The sequence below is a fragment of the Felis catus genome, chromosome A1 (assembly GCF_018350175.1).
Source record: "Felis catus isolate Fca126 chromosome A1, F.catus_Fca126_mat1.0, whole genome shotgun sequence".
In the NCBI taxonomy this organism is placed as follows: Eukaryota; Metazoa; Chordata; class Mammalia; order Carnivora; family Felidae; genus Felis; species Felis catus.
In genome coordinates this window covers 197,980,971-198,005,652 of record NC_058368.1, presented here as the reverse complement: position 1 = coordinate 198,005,652, position 24,682 = coordinate 197,980,971, and the positions used below count along the sequence as shown (strand labels likewise).

At 37.8% G+C, this 24,682-nt stretch overlaps 1 protein-coding gene across 2 annotated transcripts in view; it reads right to left on the bottom strand.

The window, feature by feature from the left end:
* Nucleotides 1–24,682, bottom strand: part of LOC123379994 (sperm-associated acrosin inhibitor-like) — a 114,104-nt gene that overhangs the window by 19,839 nt on the left and 69,583 nt on the right. Inside the window, exon 1 of one of the 2 annotated variants that reach the window (XM_045037163.1) lies at nucleotides 1,266–1,595. The exons of the other annotated variant lie outside the window; for it this stretch is intronic. The gene's annotated coding sequence lies outside the window, so the exon portion shown is untranslated. Of the gene's footprint in view, nucleotides 1–1,265; nucleotides 1,596–24,682 lie in introns of those variants that run through there. 2 annotated transcript variants of the gene reach the window in all.

Here is a 24,682-nt window from a genome sequence, read left to right as displayed (position 1 = left end):
AGCAATAATTGATAAGTTTGAACTTCATGATAATTAAAAACTGCTGTTCTGCAAATGACAATATCCAGAGAATGAGAAGACAGGACTCAGACTGGGAGAAAATATTTCCAAAAGACACATCTAATAAAGAACTGTCATTCATATGATACAGGCACCATGCTTCTTGGTATTTACCCAAAGGAGTTGACAACTTATGTCCACACAAAAACCTGCACACCAATGGTTATAGCATCCTTATTCACAACTGCCAAAACTTGGAAGCAAACAAAATGCCTATCAGTGGATGAATGGATAAATTGGTACATCCAGACAATAGAATATTATTCAGATCTAGAAATAAATGAGCTATTAAGCCATGAAAAAACATGGAGGAAATGTCAATGTATATTACTAAATAAAATAAGCCAATCTGAAAAGGCTATATACTGTATGATTCCAACTCTATGACATTCCGGAAAAGGCAAAACTGTGTAGACAGTGAAAAGATTAGTGGTATCCAGGAGTTGGAGAAGGAAGGGATGAATAAGTGGTACACAGAGGATTTTTAGGGTAGTGAAAATATTCGGTGTATCATAATGATGGATACATGTCATTATACATTTGTCCAAATCTGTAGAATATAAAACACTAAGAATAAATGTGATGTAAACTATGGACTTTGGGTGATTATGACGACATGTCAGTGTAGTTTCATCAACTATAACAAATGCACAACTCTGGTGAGGGACATTGATAATGAAAGAGGCTATGCATGTTGTAGGGGCAGAAGATATATAGGAAATCTTTGCACCTTCCTCTCAAATCTGCTATGAACCTAAAACTGCTCTGGAAAATAAAGTCTCATTAAAAAAAAAAAAAAAAGACAAAGAAACCTATTTTAAAAATGGGCAAATGACCTGAACAGATATTTCTTCAATAAGATCTGCAAATGGCCAATAAGCACATGAAAAATACTCAACATCATTAGCAAAAACCAGGAAAATACAAACTAAAATCACAGCGAGATACCACTCGGATGTCCAAACCCATAGAATGCACAACACCAAGAGTGAACCCATTAAGTAAACTGTACTCTTTATGTGATAATGATGTGTCAGTGTAGGTTCCTGACAAACATACTGCTCTGGTGGAGGATGTTGAGAATGAGAGAGGCTTGGCATGTGTGGAGGCAGGGAGTATACGGGAAATCTTTCTACCTTCTGCTGAATTTTGTTGTGAGCCTAAAAGTATTCTAAAAGATTATATTATGTAAATGGGGGTTATACCTTCATCCTGGTCTGAGACCACATCCACTGGCTCTCATGTTCTAATCCTCACCACTCTTTACCAAATGGAGACTACGTTTGACTGCTTCTGATATCCAGATGTCTTATGTAGACATTAAGGCCATTCTCAGGTTCATCAATCTAGACATTCCATGCATGAAGGTCTACCCAACACTTCTGTGTCATTTTGGGCTCAGGAATTTTGTGAGGACTTGCTTGTTTCCAGCACCCTGAACAAAAATTGAGACACAGATTTTCTATACTCTTCAATACCCAAACATGTCTGAATTCAGCAAATTTCCTTTTTAGGGGCATCTGGGTGGTTCAGTTGGTTAACCATCCAACTTCAGTTCAGGTCATGATCTCGTGGTTTATGAGTTCAAGCCCGCGTCAGGCTCTGTGCTAACAGTTCAGAGCCTGGAACCATGCTTCGGATTCTGTTTCCCCCTCTCTCTCTCTGCCCCTCCCCCAATCATGCTCTGTCTCTCTGTGTCTCTCAAAAATGGATAAATGTTAAAAAAAATTAAAAAATCTTTTTAATATTTATTTATTTATTTTTGAGAGAGAGAGACAGAGTGCAAGCAGGGAAGGGGCAGAGAGAGAGGGAGACACAGAATCCAAGACAGGCTCCAGGCTCTGAGCTGTCAGCACAGGGCCCAATGTAGGACTTGAACTCATGTACTGTGAGATCATGACCTGAACCAAAGTCGGCCACTTAACCAACTGAGCCACCCAGGCACCCTGCAAATTTCCTCTTGATATTAACCCCTCCTCATGGTTGATGGGACGGAGAAGAGCCATAGTCACTCTTCTGAACTATCACCAGCATCGAAGTCGATCATTCTTCCCTGAAACTTCTCTCCGCTAAATCCATAAAGTATTGGCTTTAACAAATATAATCTTAAATTTTTGTTCCTTAGAAACAATCCTTGGGAAGTGATTTTATGAAACCAAAAATTCATCTCTGCGTGCTTTATCACTGATGTGATGACTTCATTCTGAGCAATGAAGCTCTTCATCTAGTTGTATATATAGGGAGACATTAGGCTAGCCGTGAGTGTAGGAGAGAGGGTGGGGCAGAAACAAAACAAAAATTAAAAACATATATTTTTTTCAAATTAACACCCCATGAAGTAATATTAATGCCTTCAACATGGAGCGGAGGACTCCCCATCATTAAAACATGGAGACTGTATATACAAGATCAGATTTGAGCAGGTCCTGAAGGCACAAGCAAATTCCATGAGTAAGTGCTTGTGGCCCTACCATGCCACATTGCCTTCTCTGTTACAATTAAGCTGTATGCCTGGTTATTATCTTCATCTTTCTTCCAGTTGCAGGAGATGAAGTTTTCTTTAAAGAGACAGTGGATGCCATCTGACCCTATTTTCATCAAGTTGGTCACTGATCAACCTAAACCTAACATTTTCTCCCTTCAAGTATTCAATATTGCATAAGCCAGAGGACCCCTTCCATGTATATCTGGTCACACTCAGCTCAGAGGAAACTTAAAAATTGCACTGTTGGGGGACCTGGGTGGCTCAGTCAGTTGGGCATCTGACTCTTGATTTTGGCTCAGGTCATGATATCACGGTTCATGGCATCGAGCCCTGCAAAGGGCTCCACACTGACAACAGGGAGCCTGCTTGGGATTCTCTCTCTCTCTGCCCCTCCCCTCACTCCCACTCTCTCTCTCTCTCAAAATAAATAAATAAACATTTTTTTTTAAAATGCGTTGTGACAGCATGCTATGGGACATCAACACTACTTACTACCAGGTCATGAGGTAGTCATTGCAATTTGGTGGCTAGATGTCCAACTCCAGAATCACACCCTTATAATCTACTCCCTATGATTAAGGATGGCACCTATCTTAGGCTGGCTTATCTGGAAGATCTTGATATGTTGATTTACATACTAAGGTTTATTGAGGACATGTTCCTGGAAGAGATTAGTTAAGGAGTGGAGGAGTTGAATTAGGAGGAGAAACAAGTCAAGCAAAGGTGCAATTTTATGTGAATTTCCAGATACAGCCTCGTTCCATGGGGAGTATAAGTTACGCCACAGTTTGTTCTGCTGCAAAGCAAGGAATCTGTGCTGCTCTACTCCTGCACCACTCACTCAGTAGATAGAGGTTGCTGAAAGGTAATGTAAACTCCTAGCACTTTCAGTTTGGGGAACATCCAGAAAAAAATAGAACTAGTAGCCAGTAAGGGTAGTGCTGTAAAGAAAGTTGTACATCCAAGTCATAATGAGCAAAGTATACAAAATCTGGGAGAGGAGTAAAGATTTAATTGGTAAAAGGAATCTGGGTGAAGTATGCCAGTGTCCTCTACAATATTCTTGTAATCAAAAACCTATTCAACAACCAAAACATTACCATAATCTCTAAAGCCTTCCCTGCTCTTATCCCCTCCTGGTCACTAACTCCCCAGGCAATAACTATCCTGGCAGCAAATATCATAGATTGGTTCCACCTGTTTTGTACTTTCTATAAAAGGAATTATACACCATGTCCTCGCCTATTTCTGGTTTCACTTACTCATCATTGCATTTGTAAGATTCGTCACGCTGTTGTATGTATCAATGGCTCATCTTTTACTGCTATTTTGTATTTACTAACTGAGTATACCGGATGTATCTATCTGTTTTACGGTGAAGAACATTTAGATTGTTTGCAGTTTTTGGCCATTGTGAATAAACTTGTGACTAGCATTGCTATCCATGTATTTTACTGCACATATGCCTTCAGGTTTGCTGTGGGATTGCATCACCCTGATGTATTTTTCAGCCTGAGTAGCTTACACATCTTTCCAACTGAATTGAGTCCCTTTGCACTCCTTAAGAGTAATGTACAGTTTTCCAGTTTGCACATATCCTCACCGAGCTTTGGTTTTATCAGTCTTGGATTTTAGCCACTCTAGTGAGGCTTAGTGATATATCATCGTGGTTTAAATTTTGTGTCTCTGATAATTAATCATGTGTGTTTCTCATGATTACTGTAGACGCCACCTGTTGAAGATTGAAGAGACTCCACTTTATCTCTCTGAATAATTGTGTGGAAGAGAACACTACTTCTGGAAACATTTTTGATTACTTATATGAACGAGAACCTATGTCTACTGTGTATGTTGAGTCATTGCATATTTTAGGATTATTTTTTACAACGATTTGCTTACACTAATATGAATATTTCCATTGCCTTAAGTGTTAAATATTGTTCAATTCCCATCAAGATTCTCTTTTTAACTCAGAGGATATAATTAGTTAATTTGCAAGCATATGGATAACTCATATGATCATATGTATTTCAGAATACATGGTCTGTGATGCCTTGGAATTTACTGAGGCTTCCTTTATGACCTAAAAGATAGTCTAGTTTTATGAATGTTCCCTGTGTGCTTAAAAAGAGAGTCTATCTTAAAAACTGATAATAAACTGAGGGTTGATGGGGAATGGGACGGAGGGAAGGGTGGGTGATGGGCATTGAGGAGGGCACCTGTTGGGATGAGCACTGGGTGTTGTATGGAAACCAATTTGACAATAAATTTCATATTAAAAAAAAGAAAGAAACCTAAAAAACTAAAAAAATAAAAATAAAAAGAGAGTCTATTCTTATCTAAAGTTTTAGTATCTAAAAATCAAAGCTAACTATATTCATTTAAATTGTTCTTAGCTGTGTTTGGTTTTTGGAATAAATGTTTTTTATTGGTTTATTGTATTCTGGTTTTTGTCTTTTTTTTTTTACAGCAATTATGCTTCTTAGGAGTTTAAGTGATTTGGTGTGGGAACCTGGGTTTCCATGAATTCTATGTGATAATGTATACAAAGGAAGAGTTGAAGTCAGGCCCTCATGTGAGTTCTTCCTGGTGACTATAAAAGAGGTGGAGATAAATCTAAAGGTAGAGAGGCCTAGACAAAACCTCTGTTATCCACTCCCATTGCTACCACCAAATCTGAGACCCCCTCTCATCAAAGTCACCTTTAACTTTTAGATATATGTAATATTGTTTTTAATACATACATAAAAATATTATTTGTAATAGTTACTTGTTTTTTCACTCATAGATAAACCAAAATATGAACAACCCCCTGTAAGTTGATTTCCATTTTTCAGTATCACAAAAAGTCCTGTTATGAATATTTATGGAAACAACTTTATGATGAATTCTCATTTGGGAGAGTTCGTAAGTTCTACAAATTTATGCACTCGCTGGCCGTTTTACCAACTTCAAACGTTTACGGTATCTTTCACAGTTTTTTTTTTATCTTTCACAATTTTCCTATTACAAAGAGTATTCAAATATGGATAGAGATTGTATTCAATTCACTTTCAACATTTATCAACTATTTATTAGTCTCTTTTCACCTACTGATATAATAAACTATAGTAATACCCTTTTTATAGGTTTTATGCATTCATTCTTGGAATAAATCGTACTTACTTCACTGTAAACTATTCTTCGGCATACTGTTAAGGTTTTTTTGGACTAATCTTTATTATATCAATGTATTTCTAAGATTTTTAATGTCAAATAGCATTGATGTTTCACATACATATGGCAAATTGCACAGATCAGAAGTTAATAGGTTGAGGAATTTCACAGTATCAACATACCCATTTAAAAATCACCCTGAGCAAGTCATCAAACATTCTCAGCACCCCAGAAGCCTCTCTAGCCATTAGAGTTATTAGTTCCATCCACTTGGATGTTCCCATGTTATTTCAAACAATATCTTCAAAATAAAACTCATCCTGTTCTCCAAAGCATTCCTCACCATCTATCATCAGGGTTGCTGGTAACTTCTAAATCATAAGATCGGCCTATGGCTCTCTTGACTCTGGCTTAATGTCTGGAATTTTCAAGGTCTGAACCTATTCAATTGACCATCACAATCCTGACTGCTCGTCCAAATAACTGCTCCCTTCCCTTAGCTAAGATGTTAAACCTCCTTAATTTAGTTTAGTTCCACTCAAGATAAAGAGGCTTAGACTGATCCTAGTTATGGATTTTGAAAAACTGCTAGGTGCAGTTTAGAGGATTCCAAATTCGATTTGCAGATTCTTCCGCTCTGGTTATGGGTCCTGATTTTGATAGCCATGTTTCCGATTTGCTTTAGGGTCCAAATTACATACAATTTAATAGCTGCCTTCTTACTGTGTTTCCTCGGGATAGAATCCATGCTTTGCTGACATTACCAGGAACCCCTTTTCCATGAAACTGTGGAACCCAGTTCCTTTAACTTTCAAAGGTCATTTTTTCTCTAGCATAAAATGAGAAGGAAAACGTCTGTATTTTTGCCTCAATGCTTTCTTAAATTATTGTTTGTCCTTTCCTATCATTTCCATCCCTATGCTGCCATACCCACCCACTTCACCAATCATCTCTGCCCAGAAACCCAGCACAGAGTATGCCTTTCCAACTTCCCTGCTGCCCCACTATCCCTTCAAGTTGATTCAGATGAGGCCATCTTTTGACTTCATTGCATGGTCTCTTTAAGCCCCATACTACCCATCACACTTGGAGGCACATGGATAAATGCCTTTCTTTATAAAAGGGTGATTTACTGTTCAAAAGAAAATATAGCATAGAAGGTTAAGGTTAAAACTATAGAATATACATGAGTTTCCTCATGGAGAAAAACAGAAGATCCTGCACCAGGGTAGATTTATGCCCACTGTTTTTAACCTGGCTCCTCCTCCCTCTGGTTTATTTTTTCTTCCCTCGGAATTTCCACCCACCATTAATATCCCACAGACTAGAGGAAGTCCAGAGCTGATGTGGTCTTCCTGGGAAATTTATCCTTTCAACATTCTAGTCAATGTGAGTTGCCTATTTACCAGGAATGAGCACATGTGTACATGTGTGCATGCATACACACACACACACACACACACACACACACACACACCTACCAAGATCAAGTATCAATTCTTCTATTAATTCCCACAGTTTAAACCAATATCCTTCACACTAAAGGATCTGATTCATATATTTGTTGTGAAATCCAAGTGGGTTACAACTTGCATCTTAATGGAATAAACTCGAAGAAAACAATATGATAGAAAATACCATAGTGCACTGCACACAGTATAACTATAATTTTGTGAATGTGTATTTGTGTTTTGGTTATAATATGAAATTTATTTTGTACTATGGGCTGCATTAAAAATAACGTGAACATATAAACGTATAAGGAAGTTTTAAAAACTTCTAACTGCAAAATTCTCATCTTTTCCTAAGAGATATCACATTATTAAGCAGAGTATTGTTTATTTTATTTCAGGCTTCAAAAACATGTGTACTATTTCAATCCTGCCAGAAATAAAAAGAATCAAATATATTTTAATAAGAAGACCATTTTGGTAAGGACTCAATTATGTTATTAGACATGAGCCTTTGATGTCTCCAGTTTTTATTCAGGCCAAGAGAAGAAAGTGTTCTATTCTTTTAATTATCTCGTGTTGGGCGGATTCTCTCTCTTCTGATATTAGTTCCACACATGACTCAGGTTTTCCTCACCAACTGCCACATCTCCTAGCTGACTGACTTTCTACTTGTTTGGATTCCTGCTTGTCACCTGCTTTTAATAAAACTCTAAGATTTATGAGAGCAGTAATTTAATGGATGTCATGCCATCATTATGACCTAGCATAAAGCCTGACACTTAATAGGGAATCAATAAGATTCAAATTGGTAGAGTCAAATCGAATTCTGGCCCTCCTTTATTCTATCTGTTAGTGCCTGGTTAATGTCAATGACAAGAACCACCTATAGGACAGTAGTACATAGAAACAGTAATAACGAATGCATTACTTAGTTCCATCAGGAAAAAGACCTTATAAGTTAAACAAAAAAAGGATAAATGTGCTGACAAGGCATTAGTGCCTCATGGAGGATCCAGCTACATTTTTTTACCATTTATGAAACAGATCCTATAAGAAACCCAGCTGCAACCCCAGGCTGGTGAGAATGATAGCTTCTCGGATACAATGTTTTGAAGCGAAAAGTCATTTGTGTTTCTTTCTTGGTCCTTTGGCTACAGAGAGCAGCCTTTTGCCAGGGATTTTTTTTTTTGTCTGTGCCTCCTGGTATTTCCAAGTTGTTACCTTCCTCACCTCAAAATCCAGGATACATAAGGCCAAAAACAAAAACAAAAACAAACCCACAGGAAACTCGCTACCATGCTGTTCTTCAAGTTCCCAGGTCCCTAGCCAATCTGATTTCTCTACTCCTTACAGTCTTATGTTTGTTTTATATGTATTTCATTTGAATTTAGTGGTGAAAATAGGGAAAGTATACCTACCACGTATATCCAGAAGTGTCTGTAGTGTTTTAGCATTTTCAGTCATGTCAAGTTGGTAAATAGTGTTATTTGGGTCATCTGTAACCTTTCTAACTTTCTTTCTTTGTGCTAATGCTGCTGGTATTGGAAGCGTACTTCCCCAATCACATGGAATTGCAAAGTGGATAATATTGTCCGTTTTCCAGTTATACTGCTGACACGAGCATTGGGCAATTTTATGTACCCTCCAGATTAAGCTCTATTTTCTTTTCGGGGGGAAGATGTGTGAAGATATCTGATTTTGCCAGCCACCATTTTCCTATAAAGATCAGGAGATCTTCTTCTTCTTCTTCTTCTTCTTCTTCTTCTTCTTCTTCTTCTTCTTCTTTTTAATGTGAAAGAGAGACAGAGAGCATGCAAGCGGGCGAGAGGGGCAGAGGGAGAGAGAGACTGCGCGTGCGCGTGAGAGAGGGAGAGGGAATCTTAAGCAGGCTCCATGCTCAGCACAGAGTCCAACTCAGGACTCGATCCCATGACCCTGGGATTATGACCTGAGCCTAAATCAGGAGTCAGATGCTCAACCAACTGAGCTACCCAGTCACCCCAGGAGGTCTTCTTCTTAATGTTAGTAGTGCCTTTTCTATCTGGAAAAACTAAAATTATGCTAGTACACCAAGGATCTCTTACATTTCTGAAAACAAGGGAAATGGAGTTCCATGGAAGAAACAGGTACTTAACAGCCAAAAACCTCTGAATCTTCAACAATTAAAACTGTCTTGGGGCGCCTGGGTGGCTCAGTCGGTTAAGTGTCCGACATCAGCTCAGGTCACGATCTCGCGGTCCCTGAGTTCGAGCCTCCCATCAGGCTCTGGGCTGATGGCTCAGAGCCTGGAGCCTGCTTCCGATTCTGTGTCTCCCTCTCTCTCTCTGCCCCTCCGCCGTTCATGCTCTGTCTCTCTCTGTCTCAAAAATAAATAAACGTTAAAAAAATTTTTAAAAATAACTGTCTTTAGTTAGAAGGTGCATGCAGTGTTCTTTTCTCGCTTGAGTTTAATTTCTAAAGTAAGTACTTGTACAGACACTGGAAAGGATGACACTAGTGCTGAGTCTATCCAAAAACCTTCTAATGATCTCCTTCCCTTATCTTCACTCTTCATTCAGTCTCCATCTCTTGCCCCAGAATCACAGATCCCCAAGATACTTGTTGCCTGTTGTCAGTAGAATTTGCATATTCATGAGCAAGTTGGTTTCGGTTATACAAAATAAGATGTTAAATTTCTTCACATTCAAGTTTTACCGTAAATAATAACCCCATAACATAACCAAGGAAGAGTCAATGGAAGATTTGAATTGGGCAACAAGATCAGATTGTGTTTTAAAAATAGCATTCTTGGAATTCCTAGATATTGAGAAAGTAGATAAATTACCCGCCAAGTTGAAAATAAGGCATATGATATTCATGTGTGAAAAGTCTACATTTTATTTTAATTTATTTTAATTTTTTTGTTTTAATGTTTACTTTTGAGAGAGAGAGAAAGAGACAGAGAGAGAGAGATAGAGAGAGAGAGAGAGAGAGAGAGAGAATGGGGGAGGGGCAGAGAGAGAGGGAGACACAGAATCCGAAGCAGGCTCCAGGCTCTGGGCTGTCAGCACAGAGCCCATTGCAGAGCTCGAACTCATGAACTGCGAGATCATGATCGGAGCCAAAGTTGGGTACTTATCAGACTGAGCCCGCCAGATGCCCCGAAAAGACTACATTTGAAACATGTTACTTTCATCAAATTTAGGTGGCTACAATCGAAATTCCAGTAGGATTATATTTTAGTGGATTAGACACAACATTTCCAAAATACATCTGGGAAAACATTCTCAAGAATATCCAAGAACAAAGTAAAACAAACAAATATAATGAATGGATTCCTTCTTTTTTTCTTTGTGCACATATTACCGAATACCTATTAAGTGGCTAAAAAATAACCTTTGCAATGCACCGCAACTACAAGGTTGATATTAGGTACAGATAAGATCTTTTCCTCTGTGGGGTATACAATCTAATTACCTAGGAAGTGGTATTAGATAAAGATGAAGAGTCCTGGCTTTGGAAGGAGGGACAAAAAGGGGGAAAATCAAAGATGCTGCCCAGAAAGCATAAGCTATCACACAAGACACTCATGGTGTTGGCCTAAGAAGATTGATGGATAAGTTAAAGGGCAGATTCATTCTCTAAGATGAAAGAAAATGTGGAAAAAATACGTGAACATGGGCGTTGTAGTTAAATATACCTGTGTTTTGAACCCCATCTCTGACCATTACTAGCTAGTTATTTCATTTCTACTCATTAGTAGCTAGTTAGTTTCAGCAAATGAATTTAGTCTCCTAACCTTCAGGGTTTTTTTTTTTTTTTCCTCTTATACAAGCCTCACAATGATAGAAACCTCATGGGGTTATTGTAAGGAATAAATGTGATGAGGAGTGTAGACCACATAACCAGGTACTAGCAGAAAGAAAGGGATGCATGAATGTGTGGATCCCTAGGTAAGTGGATCTGGAGAGAAGCATAAAACTAGAAAGGTAGATGATAAAATTTCCAGAATTACAAGGCAAAGAGGAAAAAAAAGTGGAATTGGTTCATCCTGGAGCTTCCCTACTTAATAAAGAAGAAGTGAACTCTCCTGCTTAAAGTAATATAGGGGAGGTGTGGTCAAACAGTTGAAAAAAAATGGATTAAAAAAAAGAAATGACATGGATACGGGTGGCATAGTTAGCAACATGACATAAGAGGTTTTCTTAGGAGTCTAGCAGGCTTAGGTAACCCGCCAATATTAACCGAGGTCTGGAGTAGAAAAATAGGAAGCTGGGTTTATCCTGGCTTAGAAGAGGGAAGAAGAGAATAAAGGGTAAGATGTCATCGTCATGTCAAGAGGCTAAATATAAATGGCAGACTATGAAACTCAGGCTGAGAAGAAAAGACAAAGCAGCAAAAGGATTGCTAACTACTCGAGGAGAGTTTAAGGTCTATGTGATAGATATTTTCCAGTTAATGGCAAATTTTCAGGCTCTTCTAAGTTGAAGTGGAGGGGAACAAACGGAGAAACGGGGAGGCTTGAGCGCTGCGAAGATTACTGGCTGCAGTGCTCGAGTTTCCCAGGTGGATGTCAGAAATCACGTCCTAGAAAGACAAAACAGATAAACCTTTTGAGAAGCAGAATGGACTAAGTGACCTCAGGGGGCAGAAGAGACCAGGAACACGAATCTGCCTTGAGTTAGCAAGAAAGCCCACCAAATCATCGGGAATGTGGTAGACAATTAACCTTTGTAAAGGTCATCAAACATTCACAATGCCAGTCTTTCTTGTTCTCATGATCTGCAACCAGAAACCACAAGTACAGAACCTCCAGATCTGTCCTTGCCTGCTGGAACATGAAACACCAGAGGAGGTGGTTCAGGAGAGGGATCAAAGTAGGTAACAGCCATGACAGCAATTTCATGCCAAATAAGTGGTCACTCAACTGAGCAAGGCAGCTTCTCCCTGCGCTCAGCATGTCCCTGTCCACAGATTCATGGGATAGCAACTTTACTCAAACCTAGCTGTGACCTCAGAGTGACTAGAGCAGGCTCACATTCTGCAGCAACCTCATTCAGGTAATATTTCTTCACCTCCTCTATCCTTAGTTCAAATCAGTGATAGGATCTCTGGCTTTCTTCTCTGTCTGTAGGTTTTCCCATATGTTTGTTGGCCTCCAGTATCCTCTTTATTTCCTCTGCACATGAAAGTAGGGAAATTTTCACCACTAACAGGGTTCTCCCCCTTTTCTTTTCATGCCCACCAGCTGCAATTTGGAGAAGAGACAGAGTAGGACAGGAGGAAGTTGAGCAAATGATTTGGAAAGTGTCTTCTCTCTGGGCCTAAATATCCCCATTCCTACAAAAGAAGAGTTTGGCTAAAGAAACTGGAAATTTAATATAGTTAAACTCTTTACTATGTGTTGACCATCTCAATATGCTTTGAAGTTCATATTTTTTCTGAGGCTCAAACTTTTAGATGTTGAAGCTAGAATGTGAACTCAGATCTCTCTGGTGCATATATATAAAGATTATCTGTACATATACATAAAAATTGTGTGTACCTAAGAATCAAAAAAATCACAAAAATTATTTCTAGATCTAAATATATATCCTTATTCTTGCATCAGGGAAGGTAGACATAATTTTTATGACCCAAGACCAACAATTCCATTTTCAAGTCATTCTTTGTATTTGAACACATCTAAGTGGACTGGAAGAAGACACTTAGCTAGTAAATGAAGGACTTCAGAAGCTGGTCTATCCCAGGAAATCAAACGACTCACATTATAAGGTGACATGTCTCTGATAATGCAGGACAGCAGTCAGTCCGCATCTTTTTTATCAGAATTTTTAATAAATTCTTAGAATGTCCATATTCACTGACATGTATGTTCTGGTATAGATGATCTATTATAGGGGTAACTTATGTAAAAGTAACAGGTCTGGGGACAGCCCTGATGAGAGCCCTGAGCCCAGTTTCTCTTCTAACCAGGACTAGGATTACACATTGGCTATTGGAAGGGGGAAAAAAGTTATTTTAATGGTTTACTTTCTCTAGTTGGAGCAGAAGGGCCTTCTCAGGTCTGAATCCCGGGGGATCAGGCCAATATTGAGACCACCATGTCAAGTTTATAGGAATGGCAGCACCTCAGGGTAATAGGTTCTCTCCTGTTTGGAAATCTAGCTGTGCAAGATATTAGGAATAAGCTGTCTCAAGCCTTTTTTCCCAGGCTTCACCAGAGCAGGACATTGGATGAGATTAAATGGCTGCCTTTTCCAACCTGACCATATTTTTCCTGGTATCCTCCACTTTGGCACATACTGTTTTTTCAGGTAAGCAAACTTACAAGTCTTGGGAGAGAGATATCTGACAGGTTCTTAGCTGTAGAAAAGAAAAATAGTCACGTGTGACTGGGTGGGGAATATTAGACTTGACAATGCAAAGTAGGTATGAATTGGGTATCACTGTTAGAAAAGGGAGTTATTTGGAAAACCTTCCAAAATTTGAAGATGAAACAACATGCTTCTACATAATGCACGGGTCAAGAAAAATCTAAAAGGCAATTCAAAAATTTTTTTAAACACAAGAAAAATAAAACAAAATGAGTGAAAGGTTCGCTTCAAAGGAGTGCCATTACCTTCATATCCCTTTTCTTTTGATTCCATCCCATAGTCATCTTTATGGAACCAGCCTCATTGGTCTCTATCTTTCCTGTGTTCCTTTTTGCTTAGATAAACATATGTGTGCACATTGTGTCATTCCTCCTACTTTCTTGAATAGAAGACAGCACACTACAAATACCTGTTTGCAACTTGCTTTTCTCAATTTACAAATATCTTGAATATTAATACATATCAACTCACAGGGATCTCCCTCATTCTTTCATACAATTGCATAGAACTTCACTGGGTGGGTGTATCAAAGTTTACTCAACCAGTCTTCCATGTATAGGCGTTTAGTTTGTTTCCAATATTTTTCAATCACAAACAATGCTGCAATAATCTTATCCATATGTGTTTTTGTATTGTTGGAGGTACGGCTTTCAAGGTAAATTCTTTAAACTAAAAGGTATCTGATAAACTGGAAGAAAATACCTGCAACACATATCACAGATAAAGGACTAATATACCTAATATATAAGAATACTTAAAACTGAGGGAACAAATAAAAACCCAATTGTCAAATGAGTAATACGCTTGCATATGCAATTCACACACACACATACACATACCCCAAAAATACAGAAATGGATCTTAAATCTGTAAAAGATATTCAACTTCACCATGAAAAAAAAAAATGCTAACCAAAACTGTCTTAAAACACCATTTCTCACTTATTAGAAAGCCTTTCCTACATCAAGATTAAAGAGAAATCCAGTTGGTCCTGGCATGGTTTTGGTTCTTATGTTCAGATGCATTTGAAGTTTATTTTCATATGTGATATGCAGTATGTATTTTCACTTTATTTTATTTCTACTAGATGAAAGTTTTTATGTTTCTTTTCTCTTCACTATATCCAGTCACTTTTGTCATTAAAAGATTCTGGGGGGGGGGGGGGGGCGCCTGGGTGGCGCAGTCGGTTAAGCGTCCGACTTCAGCCAGGTCACGATCTCGCGGTCCGGAGTTCGAGCCCCGCGTCGGGCTCTGGGCTGATGGCTCGGAGCCTGGAGCCTGTTTCCAATTCTGTGTCTCCCTCTCTCTCTGCCCCTCCCCCGTTCATGCTCTGTCTCTCTCTGTCCCAAAAATAAATAAAAACATTGAAAAAAAATTAAAAAAAAAAAAAGATTCTGGGTTTTTTTTTTGTTTTTTGTTGTTGTTGTTGTTTTTTAATTTTTTTTTTCAACGTTTATTTATTTTTGGGACAGAGAGGGACAGAGCATGAACGGGCGAGGGGCAGAGAGAGAGGGAGACACAGAATAGGAAACAGGCTCCAGGCTCTGAGCCATCAGCCCAGAGCCCGACGCGGGGCTCGAACTCACAGACCGCGAGATCGTGACCTGGCTGAAGTCGGACGCTTAACCGACTACACCACCCAGGCGCCCCAAAAGATTCTGGGTTTTTTTAGAATTATAGAGAAGCATTCCATCTTTTTTATTCTTTAAAAGATTGTATATGCAACTGGCATAGTCTATTCCTGGGAAGGTTGGTAGGCTTCGTGTTTCCTTTGGGAAAATTTGTAAAATATAATTCAAGTTTTCTCTTCAAACTTTAGAAATTCCAGCTTTTGGAAGGCTAGAATTTTCTAGAATATTTAAAAGATCATTTTACAATGAGAGATAAGGAAGAGCAGAACTATGATGTCTTTTCTTATTTCCCTCTCCAACAGCCAGCTGGCCACCCTGCATCCCCTGGCGACACTAGCATCTTCACACAAACTGGTTCCCCAGAGCCAGTCAGTCTCTCCAGAGCCAAGGAATCTCTAAAGTTTCTGACCATCACCCATAGTATCCTCTTTAGCTCAGCATCTTGGGCAAAACTAGCCTAATGTTTTATTTACTTTATCATATTTAATTTAAAAAATAACTTTAGGGTTGCCTGGGTGGCTCAATTGGTTAAGTGTCTGACTTTGGCTCAGCTCATGATCTCACAGTTCGTGAGTTCAAGCCCACGTCAGGCTCTGTGTTGACAGCTCAGAACCTGGAGCCTGCTTCCGATTCTGTGTCTCCCTCTCTCTCTGCCCCTCCTCTGCTCACACTCTGTCTCTCTCTCTCTCTCTCAAAAATAAATGAACATTAAAAAATATTTTTAAATAACTTTAAAGTACATATATTCATCCCAATTGTAGTGAAAAGGAAACTAAAGCCAACAAAAGTCAAGTAACTTAATGAAAATAACATAGTTTGCAAGTTATGCATACAACCCCAAGTGGTTTTTACTCTTTTCTCAGTGACATAGAAAACTTATAAATAAAGTAAGGACTGTGAAAATGAATGGAAGAATGAATAAATGGATAAAGTAGTTAACAAAAAGAATGCCACCCACAAATTCCATCGCTGCAAGTTCTTTTGTATACTTTTGTGCAAAGGAGTAATTCGATTACATTTCTTTATTCAGTTAGTAACTTCAGTGGGTGAAATCATATTCCATGAAGAACTATTTTTTTTAACCTATTGTGTATGTACTTTATCTGCAGAAGTCTTCAAGCCAAAAGATATAGCTAAATGGCCTAAGGTAAATTTAAATTTCTTGTTTTCAATTCTGATGCTAATCTGATCACTCTCTCGACCTGACAGACCAAAAACTTCATGGGGGTAAATAGAACAAAAGTTTTCTATGTGACCTTGGACATGCATCTTACCCTTTCCAGACTTAGATTTAATCTCATGCAGCACAAACATTATAACAGTAAAATACATTTCTTAGCATTAAATGAAATAACACCTGTCACTTGCTCGAGGTCATAAAATTAAACAGTGGTAAATACAGAATTTATTCTTAGCCTCAATACAGAATCCTCACTCTTATCAATTTCATTTGAGCCCCTTCCCCTAGAATTTCACAAACACATAAATATCTCTATTCACAAACTTCTTAGAATGAGTTACTGGCATTGGGACTCTAAGTTTAAATAAAAAGTTTGTATTTAGGATTTCAGTGGGTATGTGATAATGTTTATGACTTTAGGAGATGATGGATGGGTCACTGCATTTCCTGACATGGCAGTCCACCAAAAACCTGCCTGGCCAAAGCCCTGTCTTTGTAATTCTTGAAAAAGAATCAATTCACTAGTAATATTTGATATTATTTCTGTTAGGGGCAGAAGTGATAGGCCAGGAATAGACGAGGGAAAATCTACCAATTGTTATTCATATGATATTTTGTGATATTTGCAGCCCCCATGTAAAATGTACTACCCACATGGTCCTTTTTATGATTCAAAATGTCCGAATATAACGTCATACGTCTGTGCTACAAACGGCCACACTTACCAGAATGAGTGTTTCTTTTGTGTCGATCAGTGGTAAGTTGAAAATAAAATAGCATTATTTTTTCCTCTATACTTATTCACAGAAATATCAAATAATCTTAGCCCAGGAGCTGGATTTACTGATGGATGAGACTTTTGAAAATAACCTCTATTGTTGATAAAAGATTGGGGACAGACTATGTATAAAGAGAACAGTCTTTCTGAAAAACTTCAGTTAACATTCAAAGTTTACTCATTAAAAAAGAAAGAAAAGCTTATGTGATGCTTTGGCAAAATTGTACAACAATCATACTAATAGATATCTATAGATTATATTCAAATAATGAATAGAAATCCATTTTTTCAAATCACTCAAAAATGTTTAACAAGTCACATTGACATGCCGATGACTAGCACTCATAAATTTTCATGGTAGACATAAATAGATATAGATATCAATACAGACATAGGCACAGACATAGATATAGGTCTATAGGTCTATAGGTCTATATAGGTCTATATAGGTCTATATAGGTCTATAGGTCTATAGCACATAACAAAATGCTTATGTGCTCTTACATCAATAAAAATTGACAGTGACTTATATATTTCTTTGCCTTTAAAGTAAGTTCAATAGTAAATTTAGATTTTAAAATTAATAATATTCCTTGTGATATATTTTAAACTCCATTTGAAATTGTTTTTACAAGCAGATTTGTATCTGGTATTAGTAACTTTTAGTAACTATTAGTAACTTTTCCATGACCTATCAGATCTTCTCTGTTGGAAATCCCCAAAACTATCCTCATATTTGATGATTTGCTAGCAGGACTCACAGACCTCAAAAAGCTATTACACACATGGTAGCAGTTTATTACAATGAGAGGATATGAGTAAAATCAGCAAAGGCAGAAAGCTCCTAGGGTGGAGTCCAAGAGAAAGCAATCACAAGCTTCCAGATGATCTTTCCCAGTGGACTCACACAGGCAGTGTTTAACTCTCCTAGCTATGATGTATGACAACACATATGAAGTACTGTCAACCTGGGAAGCTCACCAAAGCCTTGGTTCCAGGCCTTTTGTTAGAAGCCAGTCACCTAGGCAGGTAGCACCTGCACAACTAACAATTACTTAGTCTCCAGCCACCCCACGTTCCCAGAGGTCAAATTGATACGGGGTGGCTCAGGACCACAGTGAACAACAACAGACATTCACCTAAGTATAAACTATGTGGCATGGCTATGACCCCAGGTTATAAAGTCACTCTTATCAGGAGGGATATTCTAAAGGCTTATGGCTACTTCCTAGGAGCTAATTTGAACATCCCAAGTCTGTTGAGCTAATTCTTTAATGCATATCTTCCTTTTAAAGCAATCTCATGGGCTTCCAGTGTCATGTTTTGATCCCATGAGGATGTTATTGCTGAGCACTGAAGGAGATGGCTGTAGAAATTATTGAATAAAGGAAATATTTGTTCATCTTCAGAGAAAGTTCTAGACTCAGAGGATGATTACAATGTCGTTTAAAGGAAAAGGATGGGAACTGAAAAAATGGGAATTAACCAAGTATCTACCATCAGTTTCAAAGCAAGATTAATGAGAATTCATGAATGTCACCAGACTATGTAGAATAATTAAATCACATTAACATTCCTTCCTAATAGCTGCTGTCACTTTCTCAGGCAGGGGCTAATTAGGCAAGACACTCAGAAGTGCCTTCTTAGCTCTTCCACATAATCCTTTTTTCCACACCTGTGGTATTTGGACACATACCACTAAAAAGAGCAGTGTAGGAGGAACTGAATCACCGTGGCCTGGGCTTCTGGAAACTAGCATAGACTGATGCAGAGCTACAGTGCAGGTCTCTCTCTTGCACAGGTGACAACCCAATGACTTCTCAAAGTTGGTTCTGAGATTTCTTTCAGCCTCATCTAGAAGACTTGAGAAAGTCTCAGCACCACTGAAATCATGCCTCAGACCTGTTCTGACAGAAATGGGAAAAGACTGAAGAAACTATCTTCCTTCCTTCCTTCCTTCCTTCCTTCCTTCCTTCCTTCCTTCCTTCCATCATGTGATTCTCCTAAATTTACTGCAAACACCATAGTTGTTATTTCTTAATCTAAGAATAAATAACAAGCCCTTGTTGGTTGAAAAAGCAAAAAATGGTTCAGTAATGTCAGAGCCAGTATGAGACCAGATCTTACCAAATACATCTACTTCTGAAACACATTGATGCCAGTGGCAGGTGTGGTGCAGTGGCCTGTGTACTTGCTTCAATTCTCAATGCAACTTGCATGTATAAGCTTGGTCTTCATGCTGTTTCTATTTCTTGGGGCAAAAACGACCATCTTGATATTCTTTTGAGTGATGGAAAAAGGAGAATAATCCCTCCATCTCTGCTTTTAGTGGCATTGTGAAGAAAAATCCTGAAAAACTGGGACTCACAATCTTGAGAGATACTCACCATTTGTGAATGATGTAAATCCCTTGAAAAAAAAGAAAACAAAAGTGTTTTAGGAGGCTGAGCTAAGATGATGGAGAAGTAAAGAGGACCCACCTTGTTGCACAAACACAACTAGACAAATATCAAATTATTCTAAATACCCAAGAAATTGATCTGAAGACTGACAGAGCAAACTGTACAACTAGAGGGAGAGAAAAGGCCACATCATGGAAAGCAAGGAGAAGCTCTGCACAGGAATAACCTGAGAGAAAGAGCAGCCAAAACACAGCAGCTGAGTGAACACAGCTTACAGAAGAGACACTTCTTGAAGCACCAAGCTCTGTAAGTATATGACTTCTTCTTTATAAAGCCATTACTTGCAGGATCAGGAAACATAACACACTTTCCTGACACAGAAAAGGAGACAGACACCTAGACAAAGTGTCAAGACAGAGGAATTCATACCAAAAGCAAGAACAAGAAAAGGTCATGGCCAGGGATCTAATTGAAACAGATATAAGTAATATACCTCATCCAGAATTTAAAGCAGCAATCATAAGGATACTAGCTGAGCTTGAAAAAAGCATATAAGACACCAGGGAGTCCCTTACCACAGATATAAAATACCTAAAAACTAGTCAGACCAAAATGAAAAATGTAATAACTGAGATTCAAAACTGATCAGACGTAATGACCACAAGAATGGAAGATGCAGGGGAATGCATAAGTGATATAAAAGATAAAATTATGGAAATAATGAAGCTGAAAAGAAGAGAGAAAGAAAAATGTTAGGTCATGGATATAGACTATGGAAACTCAGTGACTCCATAAAGCATAATAACATTCATATCATAGAAGTCTGAGAAGAAGAGAGGGAAAAGAGGGCAGAAGGTTTATTTGAAGAAATATAGCTAAAAACTTCCCTAATCTGGGGAAGGAAACAGACATGCAAATCCAGGAGTTACAGAGAACTCCCATCAAAATCAACAAAAGCAGGTCAACACCAAGATATATTGTAGTTAAATTTGCAAAATATAGAGATGAAAAACTTCTAAGAGCAGAAAGACAAAAGAAATCCCTAACTTACAAGGGATGGCCTGATCCATTTAACGTGCTGAATGGGAAAAGTATGCAGCCAAGAATATTCTATCCAGCAAGGCTATCATCCAGCACAGGAGAGATAGAGTTTCCCAGACAAACAAAAACTAAAGGAGTTTGTGACCACTAAACCAGCCCTGCAAGAAATATTAAAGGGGAATCTTTGAGGAAAGAAAGACCAAAAGTGACAAAGATTAGAAAGGAACAGAGAAAATCTCCAGAAACAATGACAAAACAAGTAATAAAAGGGCACAAAATTCATATCCATCAATAATTACTCCGAATGTAAGTGGACTAAATGCTCCAATCAAAAGACATAGGGTGTCAAAATGGATTAAAAAAAACCCCAAAACCCATCTATATGCTATCTACATGAGATTCATTTTAGACCTAAAGACACTGTCAGATTAAAAGGGAGGGGATGGAAAATCATGCTAATGGACACCAAAAGAAAGCCAGAGTAGTGATACTTATATCAGACAAACTAGATTTTACATCATTTATTTTTTAATTTTTTTTATCATTTTAATTTTTTTTTTTAATTTACATCCAAGTTAGCATATAGTGCAACAATGATTTTAGGAGTAGATTTCTTAATGCCCCTTACCCATTTAGCCCATCCCCCCTCCCACAACCCCTCCAGTAACCCTCTGTTTGTTCTCCATATTAAAAGCCTCTTATGTTTTGTCCCCCTCCCTGTTTTTATATTATTTTTGTTTTCATTCCCTTATGTTCATCTGTTTTGTATCTTAAAGTCTTCATATGAGTGAAGTCATATATTTGTCATGGAATATAGACAAACTAGATTTTAAACCAAAGGCTGTAATAAGAGATGAAGAAGGGTATCATAATAAAGCAGTCTATCCAACAAGATCTAACAATTGTAAATATTTATGCCCCCAACGTGAGAGACCAAAATATATAAAACAATGAATAACAAACGTAAAGGTATTCATTGATAATAATACAACAACAATAGGGGATTTTAACACCCCACTTACATCAATGGACAGGTCATGTAAGCAGAAAATCAACAAGGAAACAATGGCTTTGAATGACACACTGTACAGATGGACTTAACATATATTCACAACATTTCATCCTAAAGCAGCAGAGTACACATTTTTTTTTTCAAGTGCACATGGAAAATTCTCCAGAATACATCATACACTAAGTCACAAATCAGGCTTCAACCAGCACAAAAAGATTGAGATCATACCATGCCTATTTTTAGATCACAACGTTATGAAACTTGAAGTCAACCACAAGAGAAAAATTGGAAAGACCACAAATACATGGATGTTAAATAACATCCTACTAAGGAATGAATGGGTCAACCAGGAAATTGAAGAAGAAATTAAAAAGACAAACAAACTGGAAACAAATGATAATGAAAACACAATGGTCCAAAACCTTTGGGATTCAGCAAAAGTAGTCATAAGAAAGAAGTATATGACAATATAGGCCTACCTCAAAAAGCAAGGAAAACCTCAAATCTGTAACCTAACCTTACACCTGAAGGACCTAGAAAAAGGACAACAAATGAAGCCTAAAGTCAACAGAAGAAGAGAAATAATAAAGATTAGAGCAGAAATAAATAATATAGAAGCAAACAAACAAAAAACAACAAACAAAAAACAAAAACAAACAAAAAACCAGTCAAACAGATTAATGAAACCAGGAGCTGACTCTTTGAAAGAATTAATAAAATTGATAAATCCTAGCCAGATTTATCAAAAATAAAAGAGAAAATACCCAAATAAATAAAACACAAATGAGAGAGGAGAGATCACAACCAACACCACAGAAATAAAAACAACTATAAGAGAATATGATGAAAAATTATAGGCCAATAAGTCAGGCCACCTAGAAGAAATGGATAATTTCCTAGAAACATATAAAATTACCAAAACTGAAAAAAGAAGAAATAGAAAACTTGAACATACTGATTATCAGCAAAGAAATTGAATCCACAATGAAAAATTTCCCAAGAAACAAAAGTTCAGGGTCAGATGGCTTCACAGGGGAATTCTACCAGACATTTATTTGTATTTATTTTTTAAGGTTTTTAAATTTATTTTTGAGAGAGAAAGAGAGAGAGAGAGATTGAGAGAGAGAGTATGAGCAGGGAAGGGGCAGAGATTGAGGGAGACACAGAATCCAAAGCAGGCTCCAAGCTCCAACCTGTCAGCACAGAGCCCGATGCAGGGCTCAAACTCACAGACCATGAGATCATGACCTGAGCCAAAGTTGGACACTTAACCGACTGAGCTACCCAGGCACCCCACTATCCGATATTTAAAGAACAGTTAAGGGGTGCCTGGGTGGCTCAGTCGGTTGAGCGTCTGACTTTCGGCTCAGGTCATGATCTCACAGTCGTGAGTTCGAGCCCTGCATCCGGCTCTGTGCTGACAGCTCAGAGCCTGGAGCCTGCTTCGGATTCTGTGTCTCCTTCTCTCTCTGCCTCTCCCCTGCTCATGCACTGTCTCTCTCTCTCTCTGTCAAAAATAAATAAACATTAAAAAAAATTTTTTAAAAAGAACATTAATACCTATTTTTCTGAAAATGTTCCAAAAAATATAAATGGAAGGAAAACTTCCAAACTCATTCTATGAGCCTAGCATTACCTTGATTCCAAAACCAGATAAAGACCCCACTAAAAACAAAAAAGAGAGAGAGAGAATTACAGACCAACATTCCTGATGAACATGGATGCAAAAATTCTCAACAAAATACCAGCAAATAAAATCCAACAGTATAGTAAAAGAGTCATTCACTATGATCAAGTGGGATTTGTTCCTGGGCTGCAGGGCTGGTTCAATATCCACAAATCAATCAATGTGATGCACCACATTAATAAAAGAAAAGATAAGAACTATATGATTCTCTCAATAGATGCAGAAAAAAACCATTTGACAAAATACAGCATCCATTTTTTATAAAAACCCTCAAGAAAGCAAGGCTAGAAGGAACTTACCTCACATCATAAAGGCCAAATACGAAAGATCCACAGCTAATATTGTCCTTAATGGGGAAAAATTGAGAGACTTTTCCCTACTGTCAGGAACGAGACAAGGATGTCCACTCTCACCATTATTATTTAACATTGTACTGGAAGCCCTAGCCTCAGTAATCAGATAATACAAAGAAATAAAAGTCCTCCAAATCAGCCCAAAAGAAGTTAAACTTTCACTATTTGCAGATGACATGAGACTCCATGTGGGAAACACCTTAAAGACTCCAGCTAAAAGTTGCTAGAACTAATACATGAATTCAGCAAAGTTACAGGGTACAAAATCAAAATGCAGAAATCTGTTGCATTTCTATACACCAATGATGAAGCAGCAGAAAGAGAAATCGAGGAATTGATTCCATCTATAATTGCACCAAAACCCATAAGATACCTGGGAATAAACCTAACCAAAGAGGTAAAAGATCTGTAAGCTGAAAACTATAGAATACTTATGAAAGAAATTGAAGATGATACAAAGAAATGGAAAAATATTCCATGTTCATGGACTGGGAGAATAGATAGTATTAAAATGTTTATATTACCCAAAGCAATCTACACATTTAATGCAATCCCTATCAAAATAACACCAGCATTTTTCAGAGAAGTAGAAAAAACAATACTAAAATTTGTATGAAACCACAAAAGACCCTGAATAGTAAAAAAAAAAAAAATGTTGAAAAAGAAAAGCAAATCTGGAGGCATCACAATTCTGAGCTTCAAGTTGTATTATAAAGGTGTCGTGATCAAAACAGCATGATACTGGCACAAAAACAGACACATAGATCAATGGAACAGAATAGAAGACCCAGAAATGGACTCATAGCTATATGGTCAACTAATCTTCAACAAAGCAGGAGCGAATATCCATTGGAAAAAGACAGTCTCTTCAACAAATGATGTTGAGAAAACTGGACAGCAACATGTAAAAGAATCAAACTGGACCACTTTCTTACACCATACACAAAAATAAATTCAAAATGGAAGAAGACCTAAATATGAGATGGAAAACCATCAAAATCCTAGAGGAGAACCTAGGCAGCAGCCTCTTTGGCATCAGCTGTAGCAACTTCTTAGTAGATACAGCTCCAGAGTTAAGGGAAACAAA